This window comes from Bombus terrestris, chromosome 17 (genome assembly GCF_910591885.1).
Source record: "Bombus terrestris chromosome 17, iyBomTerr1.2, whole genome shotgun sequence".
NCBI classification, from domain to species: domain Eukaryota; kingdom Metazoa; phylum Arthropoda; class Insecta; order Hymenoptera; family Apidae; genus Bombus; species Bombus terrestris.
Genome location: NC_063285.1, coordinates 493,145 through 506,034, shown reverse-complemented (window position 1 = coordinate 506,034; position 12,890 = coordinate 493,145). Strand labels below are relative to the sequence as shown.

The window sequence follows — 12,890 nt, the reverse complement described above, 5'->3', positions numbered from 1 at the left end:
GTATTTCTGTATGGAGCTGTTTCCGAAGCACGTGGACTTTATCTCGCTCAAGTTTTGTACACGAATACTCGTCCGTATGCGACGATTAGAAATGCATCGAATCGATTCCTTCGCTACGCATTTTCGACATTCTTAAACGATAGATTTACGCGAATACCTCTTTCAATTTTCGAGATACGGAAAAATGTTTCAGACAAAAATCGTGTGCGTTTTGAATTCACCGAATAAGATCCTGCCGACAAAGCTGTGAATATCATTATTATTTTAGGAGCATACATTGTGACTTTTCATTTTGCACTCATTAGAACTACATCGTAGCCCAAAAGAGCTATATTGTCATAGGTAACCTTGAAATCTTTCAAGCACATTCGCGAGTTCTGTCCACCGTGTAATGGCTTGGAACTACACAATTTGCTGTAAACATTTCTCCTCATCTCCAAAATTAAAAAATGCTCGACTTAGGTGACTGTATGATCCTGTATGTTATATATTATTTATTTATTTATTTGATATTCTTTCATTAATATCATTTAATTTATTATATGTACGTAATGTGGTACACATAAAGTGATATGAGAGAACTGATTACTTGAGGAACAAGAGATTCTTCTGGCATAGCCTTCATCTCTTTTTAAATAGTATGCCATGTTCGTTCCTGTTCATTTAGATAACTCTTCCGAACATTTACTTAATGTATTTTTCGTTATTTTGCGTAATTAATACATTCACCGTCATGACGGTCACCGGTGACTGTCACTGTGCTTCCCATTTACCCAATGTGCCCCACTAGTGACCGACGCGTGAAAAATATCTTAAAGTACATACAACATGTAATTACTTAGGTATACCCAACACTGTGATTATTCGTTAACAGTTGTAAAAGAACGTAACAAACAAGATGTATTGGTAGAAAATGTGATACATTTATTTACGAAAAAAATTACATGGGCATATTACGATGAGCCGCAATAAAGTATAGCAAGCGATAGTAAAGGTTGCTAGTACAGATTCCATAGAATTAGGTTATTTTTTTTGTAGAATCTTTTGCAAATTCTCAATTGAATTTTTTAACATTTACTTTATAACATCTGTTCGTTAAATCCAATAAATTATAAGATGTAATAATTCTCGTTAGAATAATTATTTCATTAAATTAATTTCTATCCGAGGAAGGCACGTCTATATTTCCGATTTATTCTTCAAAAATGTGATCGTTACTAACGAAAGAAAGAAAAACAGAAATATGTTGATTAAACTTTTGCAGTTACACACGCACTCACTTCCTGCATTAATCCAACAGCATCTTTCGCATTATATTTCGAGGCGTTTGTAAAGAGTAGGCATATACGTGGTGTTGGCGGAAACAAGCCTGCGTTCTGTGAAAATACACCTGGAGATGAACGTGCTGAAGAGCTATGACGAACGAAAGGTCTAAAGGAAGATTACAGCAGGCTTCAAAGGGTAATTAAAATAGACGTACTGTCGGGTAAAATTCTTTTATTAAATTGTTTCATTAAACGTTCAAAACGGTGATCGTTCTCTTTCAAACATTTGTCCTTTCGTGTTCTACAATAGTCATTAAATCTCTCGTTCCTCAAATATCAGTCCTCTTGTATCATTAAAATTAAAAGAATTGAAAAAAGCACTTTATGCGGGCGATTCTGTATAATTTCTTCAAATATATTTTTGCGAAAAGCTTTTAATTTACATACATTTAAATTTAAATACAAAGTACCATAACTCGATTAACGTAAAATTTATTTACCTATTATTTATAGTATTGTTAAATATTCTCTACGAGTTTACATAAATGTACACACAATTTAATTATTTACGTCTAAATAATATTTTAGACATTAGACAACGCATGTAACATATTCCATTTCCGGAAGCTGTAAAGAGGAGTATAACAAACAGGCATAGAGAAATTTTTAAATCGATTAAATAATATGCTTTATAAGAATTTAAATGTTTTCCACTTTTGACTTGGCATTATTTACATCAATAGTTATTAATTCAAGATATTCTTTCATATCCTGATTTTTCCATATTTTACTTGTGGAGAAACGATAGCCAATGAAAATTCAATTAAAACGAAAGAATTTATCACGTACAGTAGAATGTGTAATTAAAATACAGTTAGAGTATCAGCAGCCTGAAAGTTTATATTGTTTAAGTTTCCAATATATAGCGAAGATAGTATAACAATGGAATGTGAAAAATTCCACTAAAGCCATTTAAGCGTTATTGTTATTTTTCTATCAACTTCCAAAGATATGCATTCGACTACACGTTCATTTTAATTAAAAATATAAATATAACTGTAACTATAAATCTAGACACGATTTATTTAACGTAACATTATCCTTTTTTCCTCCTTTATATGATTGTCTCATATTTTTACTTTTTTTCGTCTTTACCAAAATTAATTTCTGTATCGTTTGAAACTTATAGGAATTAAAATTGCACGGAGAAATATTTCTTTCGATCATTTGGGGGAATTATTTGACGATGTATTGATTTCATATTTATAGCGTGAAAACAAATAATAATAACTATACAGAAAAGAGCACACCTCGCCGATTTTAACATGTCATCGTCACTTGGTATTTCCGACATGTTTACAAAATTTCAATTAAATTTAGTTTCCATCACGCTTTTATATAGCCCAAGGTAAACTTAAGTCATTGATGCTAATCATCTTTAATATAAACAAACAGAGATAAATTAATGGGTTATAGGTCGGGTTAGATTAATATTTGCCAGCATCAACCGGACCAACTGAATCTTTATTTTACGCAATTTTTTAATATATCGTAGATTCGATTACTACCATTTATTATTATTTACACATACTACCAAACATACTTTTATGCATAAACACATAACGTTATTTAATATCGTGAGAAACTAAGAAATAAAAAATGTAATTTGCAAGTGGAATTAAATTAAACGATCAAAGGCAAAAGGTAATACAGTAATGCGTCTATACCGGAACGTTTGTCAATCATATTACTGCTAGCGTATGTAAAACTATAGCGTGTAAGCGTGTACGTGGCTATAATAAACTATGTCTAAAATTTATTCAGCATTTTACGACAAAAGTGTGACTTTTTGTCACAAGAACGATATTTAGGAATGTTATAAAGGACGCGATATCCTGATGCAAACGTCAAATTCAATCGATGAATTACATTCATAGTGAAGCGTTAAATCTTCTTTGCTTTTATTCGTTTGCCGTTAACGTTGAAAATTTCATTCGAACCGACAAAATTCATGTTACAAAAGTGCGACAAAAACGCTACACGGATTCCGACATACCTCGTTAAACTTTCAGTAGCGAGTGAACCTGGTAACCGGGTGCAGAGATGCCAGGAATTCCATTATAAAAAACGCATAGTACGTGCATGTTGAATGTACTTCGACTTACGATTTTTCCCATGTTCCTTTTGCACTTTCCTTTTACAACATGCTTTATGAATGTTTTTAACCGTACAGAGAAGAAATCTTTTGCAATAGTTCGATAATTGCCGCTATTATATAGTTACAGAACAATGGACCGTCCGATATTAAATTCCTACTAAATACTTATGTGTAAAATATGTGCTACAGCTTTCACAGTTTATTATAAAATCCTTCCTTCTATGAAAAGTATTTCTATTAAAAGTTTATTTTAAAGATACATAATTTAAACTTTTGAGTTTATCAGTGACATTCGCCTTTTTCGCTCATACTTTAATAACTGATATAAATATGCTTACCACAAACATTTTTCAGATAACATTCTAACAAGGCGATGCGATCAATTGGAAAAACTGGCTGGAAAAAGTGCATTGGATGCTTTAGGTTGGTGGTAAAACAGCTCCGAAAAGATTTGAGCGCATGATCCTTTGTTTCGGAGAAACAAATGAGTCTTTTTATATCTTCCTTTATAAATTCTTCCGATATTTAATTTTTACAATTTATTTCGATAAATTTTCAATCATTTTCATTTATTATAGAACTTTTGCATATTTTTGCAAGTTTGTGAATGGATATCGTAATAGAAACGTTTAAAACATAAATCGCCGTACCAAGATTCACTTTATTCTCTCTGGGGTTTGTCTTGTTGGATAATCGATAAGTTCTTGCAACTGTAAATTATCACGTGGATCACCATCTCCAGAAGGATATCATCTCACAGTATCCCATGAGAGTCAGCAGGATTCTTAGTCTTCCTTTAATCTATCATTGTACGTCGGTAGGGCTGGTTGATTGGATATTGCGTAACCCTTTCCTTATGTTCCGTTGCGTTTCTCTGTATTTCCTCTTGGATAGTTGCTATTTTTCATATACGTAGCAGGTATCTCACGGAGCACTGACAGCTGTTCCGAGGATAATTGACCGCAGTGTTCAAGTTTAGCAACGTGGATCTTTGTTGTTGTATTTTCAATTGCTTTTTTCGTGCGAGTTTTGAGTCGCAGGTGCAGTCTTAGATGTTTCATTCGTTTAGTTTCCGGGATAGCCACGTCGTTCATCATATGCAGTAAATGTCGCGAATGCGTTAGTTAATGTTCCTTTGAGCACTCAAAAAAAGCCTTTATCAAACTACACGTTTAAATGTACAATTAGATCGAAATTAAGAGGAATGAGAAGCTTATCTCCAATTCTTTTGTAACAAGATCAATGTAACTACCGTGTTAAAAATATTAAATTTATTAATTAATGAAGAATTGCAATTGTAATAAACTGGCCATAAATATATCTACCACGCGTTGTTTCGAAATGCTTATATTTTACATTTCTATTTGAAAATATTTTATTTCTAAGAAATCTCGTTTGTGTATACCAGAAATTATTAGAAGAACATCTTGAGTGAAGAAACAATGCAATATCTCGGCAGGTAACTAACAAAATCAATCGGCAACAATGTAAAACTTTTCGTTAAGTGCAAAAGGCAAAAGAATGCTGGAAATCTGTCGTTGAACGCAGCTGATCGTTGCATCCGACAGCGCACCAAAATTTTCGACGTCGTGTCGTTTCCTTCTTGGTACAATTATTACTTTACTGTCGAAATTCGTACGTATCCAATGTGGGACACGTTCAGAGTGTTATATTTATTTTTGTAGCGGCAATTTCAAAAGATTGTAATAACGAAACATGGGTCTAATATATTCGCTGTTTTCATCGGGATGGCGAAGAATGTGCTTCAGATGCGTCATTCGCGTGTTCAACGTGTAGAAGCAAAAAAAAAAGAAAAAAAATGAAACCTTAAACTGTAAAAGTATTTCATGTCCGGGTTACTTTGACCGGGTTAAGTTTCTCGCAAGTAAATAGAAAACCTTTTTTCGCCCCACCTGCAAAAGATTATGTGGCGAAAGTTTTAAAATGTCCTTAATTTAGAACGTTTGAACATGCTATATGAATTTTTTGGCACTTTAACAAGTATTACCTACTGAAAGCTTACAGCTTGAGGGTACCGTAAACACGTTTACAGTCTAAGAGTTGATATAATGTTGTGTAAGTTAAAAAAGCAAAAGATATTTATTTATTTGTATTTTCTATTTAAATAAATGTTCCTTTCTCACAGAAATTTCTTTTCTAATTCGCCACATTTGGCTTTTTCTATATTCTTTAATGATAAAAGAGCAATGACTTAACTTAAACTTTTGTGGAAAAATGCAGGGATTCGTCGAGGCTATGTAAAGCTATTTCGCTGATCGCGTGTCTGCGCGTGTCTCCAGCGCGAAGCAAATAAAAAATGAAACGCGAAAGACTGTAGAAATTTCAAATGAAATCGTTAGAAATCAATGCCCGGCGGAGTAACAGTTTCGTTTTTGAAGAATGAAACTCGCTGTTTCGGTGGGTATCGTTCCGCAATTTCAACGATGCGTAAAAACGATTCGTGGCATTAATTTTAACGAAACGCAACTCGTTGCAGCACGTGAATACCTTCAATCTTGCAAACGCTGTACGATTCGATGCTTTATTGGTTAACTTTATTCATTGAAACGTTAGCAGCGAAGCGGAACGTAGCACGGCGCAATCAATGCCTCAGTCGCGGTTGCATAGTTTGCGGATCTCAATTTCCCTATCAGTTTAGTTGCCTATTTATACTAGCGGCTAGCCTGTAAACTGCGCGGCTTTTAAAACGAAATGTTTGCGTCGTCCAAAAATTAGACAGACTGTCTCTAAATTTTTTTACCACCAGATTCGTGACTTTATATGCGGAGCAAAGCTTTTTCTACCACGGCCAACTTTCAGCCAGCTATCACAAAGCATTGGCATCGTGCGAAATCAATTGCAATAGAACCTCCGTTAAATGAACGCTCGTTAAATAAACGTTTCATTCTATGAACGTTCTGTTGTTTTCACGTTCTATTACGGCAACGTGTTGTTCTTTGGACGTTTTATTATACGAACGTCCATTTATTTGATATCTTGAACATTTCATTATACGAACAGTATATTAATCATTCAACTACTACTAAACGTGCAACGTGTTTACGTAGCTGCGCGTGTAGGGTTTCTGCTAACCACAGACATAATTAAGAACGAACGCGTAATTAAAGCCCATGAAAAGTTATATTTAAAAGACTGCGATAATATGGTGGGAAATGCTTGGTTGAACGTAGAGTACAAAAGACCAAAGTCACTTTCGTTGCATGAAATAATGAAAGAAACCGAGGAATTAGATTCAAGCGGAAATGACATATTACATCGAATACCAGGATGCAACGATCGAGATAGGCCGAGCGTAACAGAGTGACAACGATTCGATAAAAATTACAATAATCGCGAGCAAATCCCCCCCACGGAGTTGCTTTGCAAAATGTTTTAAACAATGCTGAAGAAGCGAACAGTCCAGATGAAATCTATGACAGCAGAGACGAAGATGTACTACTGTTCCGAGGTGTTTCGAGCTTAAATGGTTTCAAGCCCGAAGAGAATGTGATTTAGCTGGCAAGAATATGTGCGATAAGTTTGTTTCCTTTGATTTCATTGAAAAGAAGCAGGACTGAATAATAACGTCTTTTTGATTTTATATTCAATCGTATTTAAATTGTACTTGATTGTATTCGATGTTACCTGCGAACAAGTTGTTCTTATTTTATTTCAGTTTGTCCGCAATCTTAAATCGGACGAGTGCTAAACGCTCGTTCTGTTATGTGAAAATCCTCTTATGCGAACACTTTTGTCCTGCAATTAGTTCGTATAATGGAAGTTCTACCGTACTCGAAAATCCATTTACAGACACGCCGCTACCATTTCAAATAAATATTAACCGAAATAATATCCTCCTTTACGATATCTAAAGGATTAGCACTATGCGGGCATCGATATTGCGAGAATATTATTAAATTGTTTACTTCAACGAAAAGAGACTACGTTTTGCAAAGGTAACGTTACGATCATAACATTGCGCAGGAATTTCCATCTACAAGTAACAGTTACCTTCTTCCGTAAAACATAATAACACAGCTTCAAGTTATTTTAATCGTTATTACATGCAAATCAATGTCGAAGATAAAGCTTCTTCCACAAGCGTTAGTTTGAAAATGAGAAACGAATTGTTGTTGGTCGTCTAGACGAGAAAAATGTTCCACCAAATCTTAAAGCTACGTAGTTGAATAAACTACGTTGAATAAACAAGTTTAGACAAGAATAAATTATCTAAGTAAATTACAATTTAAACGAGAAATGAATACGTTGCGTTCAAGATTTAGTAATGCGAGCAAATTCTTTTTATAATAATATCTTTAGTGTCGATATTTGAACTTTCAAAGTACACCGAAGCTGCCTACTTATGTATTGTATGTCAATATGAATAAAACGATTAATATTTGATTTAAAAACCATAGTGATATTTTTCGTTTCGAAATCTTTTTCGAGTATTGGTGCGAGAGATTTCACAAATTTGTGACCTCTGTCGTCTGGCCAATTTTTGGACACGATGGAACTGAAAAACTGAAAAACTGAAAAACTGAAAAACTGTAAGTTTCAGGGCTGAAACGAAACCGTGAAAGATGGGATGAGAGATGATGGAAGAGAAAGGGATAGAGAGAGATACGAGTTGTTGGGTAACGGGCAGATGAAATTGAAAGCATAACGTCGATTTGATATGCGAAACAAATGTGATAACAAACGCGCTGCACGTTGCATAGAAATTCTATAGCAACACGTTCGAACGCAATGTAACAAATTATTCGAAAATCTGATTTTGTGCCCGTGTTGAGAGTACGAAACAATTTCACTCGCCATAGAAAGTATTCGCGCAATAATCAGTTTAAAACGAAACTTTATGTAACAGCGTTATTTATCAATTGTAGCGAAAAAATTATTTGCAGATATTCTTCCATTTTCCTAGAATAAATTTTCTACGAAATAAGATTCGAGTATTCTCGAATGGAAATATCGACAAACAGACATAAATCGATTTATTTCTAATTACATTGTGTTTACTTCAGCGCGGTTCTCGAGGTTTTAAAAGCTCGTTGTTACTCGCTTTGGGACATTAGAGTTTTAGCGCTTAGTGTCGATAACAGAGGTCTTAGAGCACCAAAGCTCTTAGCAAAAAGTAGAATAACGCGTGCATTGTTTCAACCAAGACAACAGTCGATAATAACTCTCGCGGCCAAGTGCGACACCAAATGAAAAAAAGAGAAAGTTGAAAATGTTTCGAAACAAATTCATACTGACCAACGCAAGATAGATATATGCTTACTGCAGGAAACACATAAAACGGTGCTCAGCTATTTCAAATAAATCAGGAGAGGGCCAGCAATTCTAGTACGCAAAGGAATAAAACACTATCCCATGCGGGGAATAAAAGAAACATATGCACAGACTGCAGCAATAAAAATATACTTGGGAACAACAAACTAGCCAAAGGACATCTGCAAACAGATCCATAACGCAAACAATGATATAATATGGACGATACAAACAGTGCGATCCCCGAAGGAATTTAGAACAAGCTGAACAGTAATCAGAACGCTAATAAAGAACCTCAGCGTAGAAAGAACTGATTACCTTTCGATCCTGGGGAAAATTCTAAAAAACGTAACGCCAAGAAACAATACTGTTCAACGAGGCGCGTAATACAATAACAATACAATTCATGCCATCGCAATGGAAATAATAATGGATCTCATTACTTTGAAAAATTTTAAAAAACGTCATACTAGGACACTTGATGAAACTTGTCATAAATCGCGAACTTGTTTCACTCCAGCGGTTTGGCTAGATCCACGATCTAGTCCATTTAATAACAGGGAAATTGAAATTGTGTCTTCCTAGACGTAGTCAATGCTTTTGATAATAAAAGATCTCGGCAACAAACTATCCCGGCATTTGGTTAGCATGTTGCGAGATTACGCAAATGATAGATTCCTGCAAGTTGAAATAAGCAACGAAAATATAAGGCAGAGTTACCTATACTCTTCTTTACATTTACAACAGAAATTACAAAATAAATTTAATGCTGATATTTGCAGACGATTCCATAGTCTACGACAATTTTACTACAACATGACATTTAACGCACAAACTAAAACTACTATATTGATGGATGGTACAAAAGAAAATTACAATCAGCCCACAGAGAAGTAGAAATATTTGCTTCGCATTAAATCGGCAAGAACAAAAGCCGGTATTTATAAACCAAACAATCGTACCACGGACAACGGAAACGAAATATTTAGGAATTGTACTAGATAAAAGATTAACGTGGGACTGTCGCATAAAACACATAACAAAGAAGATAGCATCCGCCACGAAACAACCGTATTGGCTAATCAGGAGGAAATGGAAACTGAAGATAATAGATAAAAGGACACTATACACTGCAATGATTAAACCAATACGTGCGTATGGGCCACCTCTCTGTAGCACAGCTACAAAAGGCAACCGAAAGAAAATGAAAATTACACGATCGAAATTATTGAGAACGAGATGCTCGTGCACCATGGTGCGCGAGGGACGATAATAACGATAATAAAAAACAGACATTCCCATCAGTCGAACAAACTCCTAAAGCCATCAACGAAAGACATTGCATTAAAAGCAACACGCGCCAAAACCCGACGGTTGAAACACTGTGTGATAGTATTACCACGAGACCCGCACCCAGTGGACAAATTCCCTGCGACACTGACGAAAGCGAGGGAGACGAAAGAATAGGCGGAATGAATGAATGGATCGAGTGAATGGTAGTAAAATAAGTTTTTCAAATCAGTAAAAATTCTACAGATGAAGAAACTGATTTATAGAGGAAGGAGATTTAAAAGAAAAGTACTAAGTGTTGGTTCATCAACTTGCCGAATAAAAGAAGCAGATGCCAACGAAACAGGTCAATTGTAATATTTAGAAAATTACGATTAGTTTCCAACACGAGTTTCAAGGATACTGAAACTTGGAAAAAGAAGGGAAAAATATTGGCCTTCTATATCTTCTTTCGCACGAACAGCACAAAAAGTTTTCAAACATTGTTCGTACTATAAATACCGAGCTCCGCTAATTAAAGTATTATCGGTACCAACTACCGCACGAGGTGTGTGGCAGCGTATTGCAAGAACGTGCAAAGAAGTTACGCCGGGCGGACTCGAGGCAAACTGCCAAACATTCCGACGCCTTTTGGAAGAAACTAGAAAGGTAGACGCCAAACGCTCTAAACTAAAACATTAAAAGTAAATGACAGACATTTACCAATTAGTAAGCATAGTGTTCGCTAGAGATATCACTTCTACTCGCTAACAAATACAAAAGAAAATGCATTTTAAAGGCATACGGTGTTATAAATCATTGGATTTGTCTTGACCTTAGTTACAACGTCGTAATGACAAAAAAATATTATCCCATTAAAAGAACATCGGTGAATTTGAAATCTTGCAAAGTGCGATTTTGAGAATATTTTACCGAAAGATAAAGAACGAGATAAAGGACGAGTAAGTTACTTTGAAAAAGTCCACTTTGGTTGGTGAAACTGAAATAAATAAATAAGAAATACAAATAAATGGCTTTGAGAATAATTTCACGATTACCAGTATATTTGTCTCTGGAAATCCAATAACGTTTTCCCTCTGACACTTTTTCGTATCATCGATAATAAGAGGTATTTGAGATGTTCAAGTTAGATGGGACGGCTCGTATATCTTGCAATCAGCTTCAGCTTCTCACTATCGAACGTAAAACAATTAATAAACCACCTCGCCAAGCCTTTCATTCTTCCAGCAGATTTCAATGACTACGGTAAATTATGGGGCTGAGAAAATACTAATGCAAGGAGCGAAGAAGATATATCGAAACAGCTCGACGATATTATCTTGTTAAATAATAACCAAATGACAACGCAACGGCAACGGAGAAAAAAGAGCACTATAGATTTAATTATAGCCTCGTCAAGCATCACAGAAATTGTAGATCGGAAAGTAGCCGAAGAATTACACGGTAGCGGCTATTATATCAGAATTATATTACTACCCTAGTTCTTCCAACCATATTCGACAATAACCTTAAACTTCGACCAAAAACTATTTCATGGAACTTTGAAACAGCGAATTGCCAACTTTATTAATCCGAAGAAAAGATCAGCTTGACAAATGTAAACTGAACAACCACGACATTAACTCAATCAGCTAATAAAGCAATTCCCACAATTGAAATTAGCGCCAATAGAAAACGAGTTGCTTGATAGAACGACAAATGTTCTACTGTCCGAAGTAAATAATTAAAATAATAATACAATTCCGAATTAAATAAAAATATTCTTCTCTTAAAAATATACGATAAGTTAAGAAGGCTTAGTGGCCGATATAATATATCCAAATCTTTAACCTCTATTGCCCTAATCCTTAATCTAATTCGTGACAAAGAGAATAATTCATCAATGATATAGTCTACACGGTTGCAGCAAATTGGAACGATGATGAATACGATGAAGAGTTTAAACAATGGAAAATAAAACACCAAGAAGACAGTTTTAGTATCAACGAAATGACAGACACTAGATTCAACAGTGACATCTCGTCCGACGAGATTAAAGCCATTCTTCAACAGTGGACAAACTGAAGTCCTCGTCCAACCAAAACCCTCAACACTATTACTAATCCTCAAAAAATTACAAGCAAAGTTTATCGAATTTATCACACATTTATTTCACGAAATATAGAAGAAAGGTATATTTTCTAAGATCTGGAAAAGAGGTAAAATCATAGCTATCCCTGAACCAAGAAAAGACAAAAATTTATAGAACTAATAAAAATTCTTAAAAGAACAGAACATAATCACTCCGCAGCAAAGTGTATGCCACTAAAATGGATCAACGTCTTTCTTGAAAGATTTATTACCAACGCATCATATCTAAAATTGATCTAGAAAATCTTGATCTAAAAAAGGTATGCATGAGCTGATCTGATGTAAAAGAATAGTTAGCGTATTATACCAACTGGGAATAAGACGGAAAATACTCGCTTCTTTTTTGATTTTTCAAGATAAAGGTCCATCTGAATCAAATTAGCGGTCTTCTACCTGGCAAAATTGCAACATAAAACGTAGAACGAGACTCTCTTTTGAGCATTACCTTGTTTGTAACCGTAATTGACAATATGGTCAATTATGTCAAACCACTAATGCAGAGTAACCTCTTTGCTCGCGATTCCACGATCTTCTGTAACGGAATAAATCTAAATGACCTTTACAGTTGGACATTGAAACCGGAATTAAATTCTCCCCGATCAAAACCGAGTGCATAATCTTGGCCGGAAATAAGGTACAAACAATCTGAAACTCGTACTGAGCAACGCACCAATTACAAAAGCTACCGGAACGAAAATATCCGGAACGGAAATATGGAAAATCAAAAGATCAATTGGAAAAACATATCGGAATATCAGAGAAAGACTGCGTCAAAA

At 34.8% G+C, this 12,890-nt stretch overlaps 2 protein-coding genes across 9 annotated transcripts in view; one reads left to right on the top strand and one right to left on the bottom strand.

The window, feature by feature from the left end:
* The window catches only part of LOC100650996 (lachesin), a 527,432-nt gene that overhangs the window by 408,685 nt on the left and 105,857 nt on the right, over positions 1-12,890 (bottom strand). The gene's annotated exons all lie outside the window — the stretch shown is intronic.
* Positions 1-12,890, top strand: part of LOC125386742 — a 49,965-nt gene that overhangs the window by 34,557 nt on the left and 2,518 nt on the right. For 2 of the 7 annotated variants that reach the window (XR_007227141.1, XR_007227143.1), the window contains one exon: positions 3,778-3,846. The exons of the other annotated variants lie outside the window; for them this stretch is intronic. The gene's annotated coding sequence lies outside the window, so the exon portion shown is untranslated. The remainder of the gene's footprint in view (positions 1-3,777; positions 3,847-12,890) is intronic. 7 annotated transcript variants of the gene reach the window in all.